The sequence below is a fragment of the Eubalaena glacialis genome, chromosome 17, assembly GCF_028564815.1.
Source record: "Eubalaena glacialis isolate mEubGla1 chromosome 17, mEubGla1.1.hap2.+ XY, whole genome shotgun sequence".
In the NCBI taxonomy this organism is placed as follows: Eukaryota; Metazoa; Chordata; class Mammalia; order Artiodactyla; family Balaenidae; genus Eubalaena; species Eubalaena glacialis.
Window position 1 is genome coordinate 50667459 of NC_083732.1, and position 9796 is coordinate 50677254.

Below are 9796 nucleotides of genomic sequence, written 5' to 3' on the forward strand. Positions count from 1 at the left end.
GTGTGACATTGATCAAATTGCTTAATTTCTCTGTGTGTTACATTCATCATCCATGAAAGGGAATTAAGAGTACTGAAACACAGAAAGTACTCAGTAAATGGTGTTTACTATTTATGACCTTAGGATAGGGAAGGATTCCTTAAACAAACAGAAAAAATGCAAACCACAGAGGAAAAGACTGACACATGCAATTACAATAAAATCAAGAACTTTTGGAGGTGTCACAGAGTCGCTAGTTGGCGAAGAGCGCGCTGTCTGCCCTGTCCCCGCGTCCCCGCACCCACCGTGGCCATGGCCAGCGAGGAGCCAGCGAGCAAGCTGCAGCAGTGACTGAAGGGGGAGGAGGTGGACGGCGGGCTCCAGCCTGCGCCCCGAGCCGCCCCAGTCCCCGAGCCCCAGCCGCAGCCCTCTGCCTGGGCGCCCACGGCCAGAGCCCACGCCGAGCTGAGCGCACGGTTGGACGTCAACGAGGGCGCGGCGCGACCCCGCCGCTGCAAGGTCTTCCACCCCTACTCCGAGTTCCCGGAGTTCAGCCACCGCCTCATCAAGGACCTGGAGAGCATGTTCAAGCTTTACGATGCCGGAAGGGATGGCTTCATCGACCTGATGGAGCTGAAGCCGGTGATGGAGAAGCTGGGGGCTCCCAGACCCACCTGATCAAGGAGGTGCACGAGGACTTTGACGGCAAACTCAGCTTCCCTGAGTTCCTGCTCATATTCCACAACGCCGCAGCAGGGGAACGACGGGAGGACAGTGGGCTGAGGGCACTGGCGAAGCTTTCGGAGATCGATGTTGCCCTGGAGGGCGTCAAAGGTGCCAAGGACTTCTTTGAAGCCAAGGTCCAAGCCTTGTCCTCTGTCAGTAAGTCTGAAGCGGAGCTAAAAGCGGAGCAAGATGAGCGGAAGCGGCTGGAAGACAAGAGGAAGCTCCACCAGGCAGCCTTCCGGGAACTCAAGGCCACTTTCAGTACATAGTTGGGCTGAGCTGGACCTCTGTCCACAGTTGTGCCTCACAGATGCCCCGGGGAGAGCTGGCCGGGCATCCTCGTCCCCACTGACCCTTTGCCCCAACAAGCCTCCACAACCACCACCCAGTGCAAACTCCTTAACCTCATCGGGGTGGCGGGGGGCGGCTCTCGCCTTCATTTGGGAGCCCCTCCCAGAAGGTACAACGGCCCCCCTCAAGTCCCTCTCCTGCGCGCCTTCCTCTGCCCTTCTCTGTAGCCGGAATGTGCCTCTACTTGGCAACCTTTACTTCTTCCTTTTATCTTTCCCCCTCCACATCAAAGAGTGGTCTGCTGTGTTAATTTGCACAGATACTTCTTTCTTTGGTGGTCCTCAGAGGAGACAGTCCCTGGAGGCCTATGATGGTAATGTTGGGTAATCCTTTTCTGTGCCTCTTCCTGTCATGGCCCTCTCTCCTTTGTTTCCCATCCAACTTCCCTGTTCTCATTCTTAGCCTGATCCTGCCAGGTGCTTTTGCATCTTCTGTCCTTTGATGATGGTGAGGTTTAAGGCAGGCCAGGCTCCACCACTGCCTGTCCCCTCTCCAATAGGGGGCATGGCATGCTGCTGAGATGACACAAAATGGTGAAAAGATGGAGATTCTGTTCCTTCCCATCACCTTTCTCCTGTCCTCTTAGCATTCCCCCTAGATCTATCCTTTTCATTCTTCTTCCCACTTCAGCCTTTTTTCCCTACCCCTAAATACTGTGCTACTTAACTGTAAGAATGATTATAAGTAATATTTTTTTTTCAATTTGTATAATTTTTATTTAAATTAAATACGGGTGGACCTACTGGAGGGGCTAAAATTTTTTAAAGTGACAATGACAAATATTGATGAGGGTGTGGAACAACACAAACTCACACATTGTTGCTGGGAGTGTTAAAATGGCATAACTACTTTAAAAATGCTCTGGCTAATTCTTTCTTTTTTTTTTTTGTCTTTTTTTTTTTTAATCAGTCATCAATTTTATACACATCAGTGTATACATGTCAATCCCAATCGCCCAATTCAGCACACCACATTATAAGTAGTATTAATGCGTAGAAGAATTCCTGTTAACTCTGACTTCATGCAAATTATATTACAGTAGACCCCTGACATTCCCAAGTGACAAATCCAGAGCCTTTCAAAATCCCAAAAGTCATGACCCTCCTCACCATCTAGCCAGTTTCCAACATCTGCTCTAAGGTGCTGAGGTGAAGCTGTTTTTCAGCATAAATTTTTATATGTTATGAGTTCTTGGGATTGCTCACAAATATCAGGGGTTTGTTGTATTTTATAAAATAATTTCTAACATCATATTTATTTCTTCTCTTTTTTAACTGCCGTCTCTACAAAAAGAAAACATCTGCATTTTTACCTTACAGTTATTCTTTTTAAATAAACGGTGCAAATGGACTTTGCCATCACACACAAAAAAGAACTTTTATACATCAATAGACCGTAAATATAAAAAGGTAAGTCACGAACTAAGAACGTTTATTTGTTCCACATGTGATTGACAAAGGATTCATGTCCAGAAAATATAAATAACAGGTAAATAACAAAAAGTCAGACAACCCAGTGGAAAAATGGCAAAAAATATAAAAAGGCATTTTTCATGAGAAAATATAAATGGCTCATAAACACGTAAAATGCTTCCATCTCACTAATAATCAGAAAAAAGCAAGTTAAAACCCCAGTGAGAACCATTTTACACCTGCTTGTTTGGCAGAAAAAATTTTTTTTAATTTACAAATTGTCTTGGTATGTTTGGGAACACCACTGATTGGCTAGCTTATAAACAACAGAAATTTATTGCTCACAGTTTTGGAGGCTGAAAGTCCATGATCAAGTCGCCAGCATGGTCATATTCAGGGATGCCCTCTTCCTGGTTCATGGCCAGCACTTTTTGCTGTGTCCTCACATGGTGGAAGGGGCTAGGGATCTCTCTGGAGCCTCTTTTATCAGGCATTAATCCCATTCATGAGGGTTCCCCCTCCTAAAGGCCTCACCTACTAATACCAGCACCTTTGCGGCGGTTGGGGGGGGGGTTGGATTTTAAATATGAGTTTTGGGAGGACACAAACATTCAGACCAAATGCTGATAAAGATGTGGGGCATCTGAAACTACTATTCATTGCTGATGCTATAGACGTTGGAAATAGTTTGACATTGATAAAGATGAAGGTGCGCATATGAATTTCACTCTTATGAATATATCCCAGAGAAACTTCTGTATGTGGATAGCAGAATTGTACAAGGATATCAGCACTCTTTGTAAAAACAAGTAAACAAACAAACAAACCTGGAAACAGCTCAAGCATCCATCAACAGGAGTAGTGGACAAATGAACTTTGATACATTTATATGATGGAATACAATACATTGTTTGAATACATCCATAACGTGGGAAAATCTAAAGAAAAGCAAGGGAATGATAAACACAAAATTTGGGTAGTGGTTCAAAGGTATTGGCAATGTTCTATTTCCTAAACTGGGCAATGGACTACATGGGCATTCATTTTATTATTATTCTTAAAGATATGAATTTATGTGTAATATGACATAACTTTTGTACTATTATATATTTTATAACTAATACAAAAGACTAATTCAGGAATAAAAGCACGGTTTTTTGGTCAGAGTTTCCAAAAGTTCAAGGTCCATAGACCTAGATTTAAGTTCAGTCTTCTGCTCTTTATCAGCTACATGGCTTTGGACAAATTCTCTGAGATTCAGTTTCCTAATTCATAAAGTGAAAATAATCATATTTATCTCAAAGTCTGTTGCAAACTTTCAGTGACAGGTAATATGAGTGAAAAATATCTTATAGTTCAGTTCAGTTCACCAAACATTTACTTTGTGCAGGAGCCAAAGACACAAGGATAAATGAAACATGGACTCTGTCCCTGGGAGCTTGCATCGTAGTGAGCGGATAGGCAGGTACACTGGTAAACTCAAGTTAACTTCTGCCTGAGAGCTAGGAGAGAGCAAAGAAGATGCACTCAGCTCAGCTCAGGAAGGCAGGTGCAAGACTGAGATGACTGCCTAGAGGGAGGTGATGTCTATTGCAAATCCTGAAGGATGAGTTAGCCAAATGAAAGAGAGAGGTAGGGGGTGAACAGGGCTGGAACAGCATAAGCAAAGGCCAGAGGCAAGAAACAGCACAGTTTGTATGTTTTCACATTAGTCTTGGGTGAGATGAGATATACTCTAAAATAAGGATAGAGAGACTGGCAGGGCCAGGAAATTGAGGATTTTGCCAGTTGGGTCGTCAAAGTTGGACTTGACTTTTTTTTTTTTAATTAATTAATTTATTTTTGGCTGCATTAGGTCTTTGTTGGTGCGCGCGGGCTTCTCATTGTGGTGGCTTCTCTTGTTGCGGAGCACGGGCTCTAGGCGCGCAGGCTTCAGTAGTTGTGGCTTGTGGGCTTTAGAGTGCAGGCTCAGTAGTTGTGGCGCATGGGCTTAGTTGCTCCGCGGCATGTGGGATCTTCCCAGACCAGGGCTCGAACCCGTGTACCCTGCATTGACAGGCGGATTCTTAACCACTGCGCCACCAGGGAAGTCCCGGACTTGACTCTTAATGGGAGTCATTGAGTACTTTAGATAAGGGAGCTTCAGGACAAGATTGGGGCTGTAAAAGATCCCCTGCTGGAGGGACAGGTGGAAAACAAGAGAGATAAAGAGACAAGTGAGAAGACTGCAATGGCTCAAGTGAGGATATATGAGAAAGGCTGGAGAGAAGGAGAGAGAGTTTAAGAAAAGTTTAGAAGTAAAACCAGCACAACCTGTTGATGGGGCAGGGGAGGAAGGCAGAAGGAATAATCTAGCTTGGGCTGCTGGGTGCAAAGCCAGCACCATTGCTGATGGGAATTGGAAAGAGGAACGGGTTTAGGGGGGAAGGATGAGTTCAGTTTAAGTTCGAAACTTATTGAATTTGAGGTGCTTGTGGGGCATCTGAGCAGAAAAGGGTGTGCAGAATTATCCCAAGATGCAGGGTGAAGTCAGGGCCAGGGAAATAGATTTAGGAGTCACCAGCTTGCAGGTGGATGAGACTGGCTGGGAGAGCACATGGCCTCCATCTTTTGGGGTAGGGCTCAGCACAATTTTTCTGTAAAGAGCCGGGGAGTAAATATTTTAGGTTTTGTGGACTGTATGGTCACTATCATAACTATTCAACTCTGATATTGTAGTGTGAAAGCAGCCACAGACAATACATAAGTAAATGCATGTGGATGTGTTCCAATAAAACTACGTACAAAAACAGATGGCCAGCCAGATTTTGCCCATGAGCCATAGTTTGCCGACCCCTGTTCTAGAGAGAGAAGAGCTGAGTGCAGAACACAAGGTCAAAAAGGACCACTCGAGTGGGAAGAAACTATATTTTCTAGGCCTCTTGGCACGTGAATGATAGAATCCCGATTCAATGGGAAATTCAATAATTCATAACTAAAATCTGGGAAGGCAGGGATGGAGCCAGACCACTGGATCTAGGGACTTGATTTTTTGGGTATGGGCTTCATCCTCAGATCAGCTTCACATGGTGGGGGTAGGGCCGCAGCAGCTCCCAGTGTCCATCTTTAGAGCCTAGGTTCAGAAAGGCAAAGGGAGTGTGGCAGATTGGTCATTGTTCCCAGTTCTTCACGCCCCTCCGTGCAGGGATATTTGCATTACATAGTCCCTCCCGTTGTTGAGTAACTGCAGTTGCTCCCACCAGAGGCATCTTCCCAGTGATGTTGGGTGTGGCCACATGACTTGCTTTGGAAATGTGGACAGAGGGACAATGTGACAGTTCTGGGCCAAGACTTTAAGAGGTATCACATGTTTCTGCTTGCTCTGTGCTCCTGTGCTCCTTCCTGAGAAGAGTATGTCCCCAGTAGCCACTGGTCCAAAGAGAATAAAGAAACCTGTGAAGCATATCTGGAGCCAGTCCTTGCCACTTCTGTCCTGTAGACTCACACACAAGAAAATAAATACTGGTTGTTATAAGCCACTGAGATTTTGAGAGTATTTGTTACACAGCAAAACTGATTGATTAAGTGAAAATAATCATACTGGTACTCCCAACCAGCTTCATTTAGAAAATCCTAGAGAAAAACTGGCCTGATTTGGAACATGTGACCCATCTCTGAACGAATCACTGAGGACAGAGAGAATTGATATTATGATTGGCCAACCTGGATCATGTGCTCACTCTATTCAGGGAGGTGGGGCACTTACCAAGGTAAGGAAAAGGGATGCTGAGCAGACAAAAGCATGTTGTGGAGAACCAGCAGGTAATAGTGCCATGGAAACTTAGGCAGGAGAGAGTAACAAAAATGAGGGTATGTTGAATAATGCCATCAGCAGCAAAGAGGACACCAAGACAATAAATGAAATGTGTTTCTTGGTTTTGACAATAACGACCAATAAAAGTCATTGGTGATCTTTGCCTGAGCAGTTTCAGTTGAGTGTTGGGATGACGGCCAGATTATAGGTAACAATAATATTTCAGTAAACTCTCATCCACTATAGGAATGTTAGTTGTAACTAAAAAGGGCCTTAGATAGGAGCAGGTTAGGAGTCTGTTAAGGGAGAGCCAGGAGTTTTACCTAATTGTGCATCACTTTGAAGCCACAGGAGGCTTAGGAGAGGGAGTGTTGGGATCATCCACATTAGAGGGACACGATTCCCAAAGTGGGAGAGGTCCCTCGAGGGTGGAACCAGGCTGAAAGGTGGAGCACAGTCCTGGTGTGACCACCCTCAGGGCCTGTGGCAGAATTGCATCTTTGGGAATCCGACGTGAAGACAGGATCCAAGCAACAAGAAGTTTAAAACAGCAGAGTTTAGTGAGAGATCATGAGGAGGTGGGAGAGGCCAAGGGAGGAGAGAGCTGATAAGAGTCTCTGGTCTCTGGCCTGGAGAAACAGGTACAGAGCCAGTTGCTGTAACACTAGCGTCCAATTGACAGAATGTTCATCCAGTGCCCACCCCTTTGGAGGAGTCTGACCTTTTCTTGACTTCTTTCAAGACCTCTTTCTTGGCCCCTCCCATCCTCTGCCCTCCATCTGCACCCTGTCCCTCCTGCTTTCACTGACGTCTGACTGTGTACAACTTCCCAAGGCTGTGTCCCACTCGGGCCGGTCCTCCCCAGACAGTCCCCCAGCATCTCTCCCTCTGCCTCATCTTAAATTGTACCATCTTATGTCTCAGTCTTTTGCTCTCTACTTTCATCTGGGAAAGAATCCATGCCAAGATATTAAAGTAATAGATCTTTTGCGGTTATTTGCTTTCTAAATAGACCCCTGGTAATGTGATGTCTTAACCCAAAGGAGTATTTCTGTCAAAGGAATAAGAATTGGGGCCAGTGGAGGTGGGACATGCAAAACTGCCCTTCAGATCTTACCACAAGAAGAGTTGATTTTGCAGTTCAAGTTTGAAGACAGGAAAAAACTGATGTCCCAGCTCAGCAGTGGCGTGGTGGAGTGGGTAGGAATTCCCTCTTATTCAGCCTTTTGTTCTACTGATTGGATGAGGCCCACCTACATTAGGGAGGGCAATCTACTCTACTTAGTTTACCGATTCAAATGCTAATCTCACCCAGAAACACTCAAAATAATGTTTGACCAAATGCCTGGGCATCCATGGCCCAGTCAAGTTGACACATGAAGTTACCCATCATAGTGGGCTCCTCAAGGAAGGGAATAAGAAAGACAGCCCTGTGTTGTTCTTAATACTAACAAAATGGCCTGTGAACCCAGATGTGGCAAATGCGGCAGGCAGAAGTTTCACAGACATAAATTTGATGATTTCTACCATTTTCCTTTGGCCTGGAGTTTGATCTCTATAGTAATCCAATTTGTTTTGTAGGTTTCTATGAGCTTTCTACCCGAATAGAATTTCTTTTCTATCCTTTGTCCTCCTCTCCTTCTCCTCCAGCATCATTATCATCATCAGTCGTCATTGTCATCAACATCCAAGGTTTCTTGTGTGCCTGCTGCTTATATGGCTCTGTACCAGGAAGGAATTTGGAATTCGCAGGGGAAACTAGATCTATCCCTTGTTTTGAGTGGCTAAATTCCAGTTTAGGAGACAGAACATGTACACAAAGAAGTACAAATCAAGTATAAATCAAGTATGAACTAAATAACTAAGTGCTAAATGAAGGAGGATATTCATCTTAGATTCCAGAAAAAGGAGCGATTAGCAGGCTGACCATGGTCTGGAATAGCTTCAAGGAGGTTGGGAACCTTGGGTAGGGCTTGAGGAAAGATTGTGACCAAAATAAGTGTCGGGAAGGAGAAAGACTATGACAGGAATACAGAATGCCGGACGCAAGTGGAGGGTGCAAGTATATGCAGGGACAGACAGTGCACGGTGGCTTGGTGGCACCTGTGCCACTGAACAGCTTGACGCCTGAAGCGCAGCACCCCAGGAACAGCTTTAGGCCCAACTTGCTCATTAAAATTTTTTGACTGTGTGTGAAGTTTTCCAGGATCAGCATGGAGCCTCCAGTCTGTGTCTCCTCCCAAACACGCCTTCCTAAACCTGCCCAGACGATCAAGCGTCACTGCTGCTCCCCTGAGTTACACACACGTCCTCTGAAAAGCCCTTCTCCTGGGTTTGCACATGATCAAAAGAAAGAAAAGCAATTAAAGCAAAAGCCTCAACTTGCTTTCCTGTGCTGGTTTTATACTGTTAGTCCTGTGTATCTGGGTCCACAGCACTGTAGGTTCTTCGTGAGTGCTTTGGGGACATGATAGAAACTGCGTGAGCTAGGAGACAGTGTAAACTTTGCTTCCTGCCGCCAATAGGGCAGCCCCGCACCGCCCCTGAATTTCCCCCAGGCCTTCCTTTGTCCTCAGGAGGCAGTGTGGGTTGTGGAGAGAGTCATGTTCTGTGAGAAACCACATGCGCTCCAGTTCTGCTCTGCCACTAACCAGCTGCATGACCTTGGGCAAGTCATTTGACCTCTCTGATCCTCATTTTCTCATCTGTGAAATGAGAGGTTTGGGGCTTCCCTGGTGGCGCAGTGGTTGAGAATCTGCCTGCCAATGCAGGGGACACGGGTTCGAGCCCTGGTCTGGGAAGATCCCACATGCCGCGGAGCAGCTGGGCCCGTGAGCCACAACTGCTGAGCCTGCGCGTCTGGAGCCTGCGCGTCTGGAGCCTGTGCTCCGCAACAAGAGAGGCCACGACAGTGAGAGGCCCGCGCACCGCGATGAAGAGTGGCCCCCGCTCGCCGCAACTAGAGAAAGCCCTCGCACAGAAACGAAGACCCAACACCGCTAAAAATAATAAATAAATAATAAATAAATAAATTTATAAAAAAAAAAAAAAAGAGACGTTTGGACCACATGATCATGCAGAATGTTTCCAACTCTGAAGGATGAGTCTAGGAGAATTTTTATCTTTTTTGGATTATATCAAACAGTGTTTTTTTTTTTTTTTTCTCCCCTGTCTACTTAGGGGAAGAGAGAGCAGCTTTAGAAGGGACTAATCCCTCTCCCTTAAATGTCTTGAGATGTCTGACAGTCTCTAATCAAAGAGGGTTGGCTTTTACCTACCAGCCACATTTTAAAAAATATCTTTTGTGGGTAATTTAGAGAGATGGAATATTTAGAGAACTTTAAATGTAGGAGAACTAAGATTCAAATAATGCCATAATTTAGTTGCTGTATGATCTTGGACAGGTTACTTCGCTTTTCTGAGATTCCGTTTCCTTTTTTGTACAATAGGAATAGCAATAACAACAAGAACCACACTCCTTAGGGTTATTGTGAGGGTTAAATATGTAAACATCAGGTGCTGAGGACGGTGCCTG

The 9796-nt window shown here is 45.3% G+C and overlaps 1 pseudogene; it reads left to right on the forward strand.

Moving 5' to 3' along the window:
• Positions 1-291: 291 nt before the first annotated feature.
• Positions 292-974, forward strand: LOC133077300 (EF-hand domain-containing protein D1-like; annotated as a pseudogene).
• Positions 975-9796: the final 8822 nt, after the last annotated feature.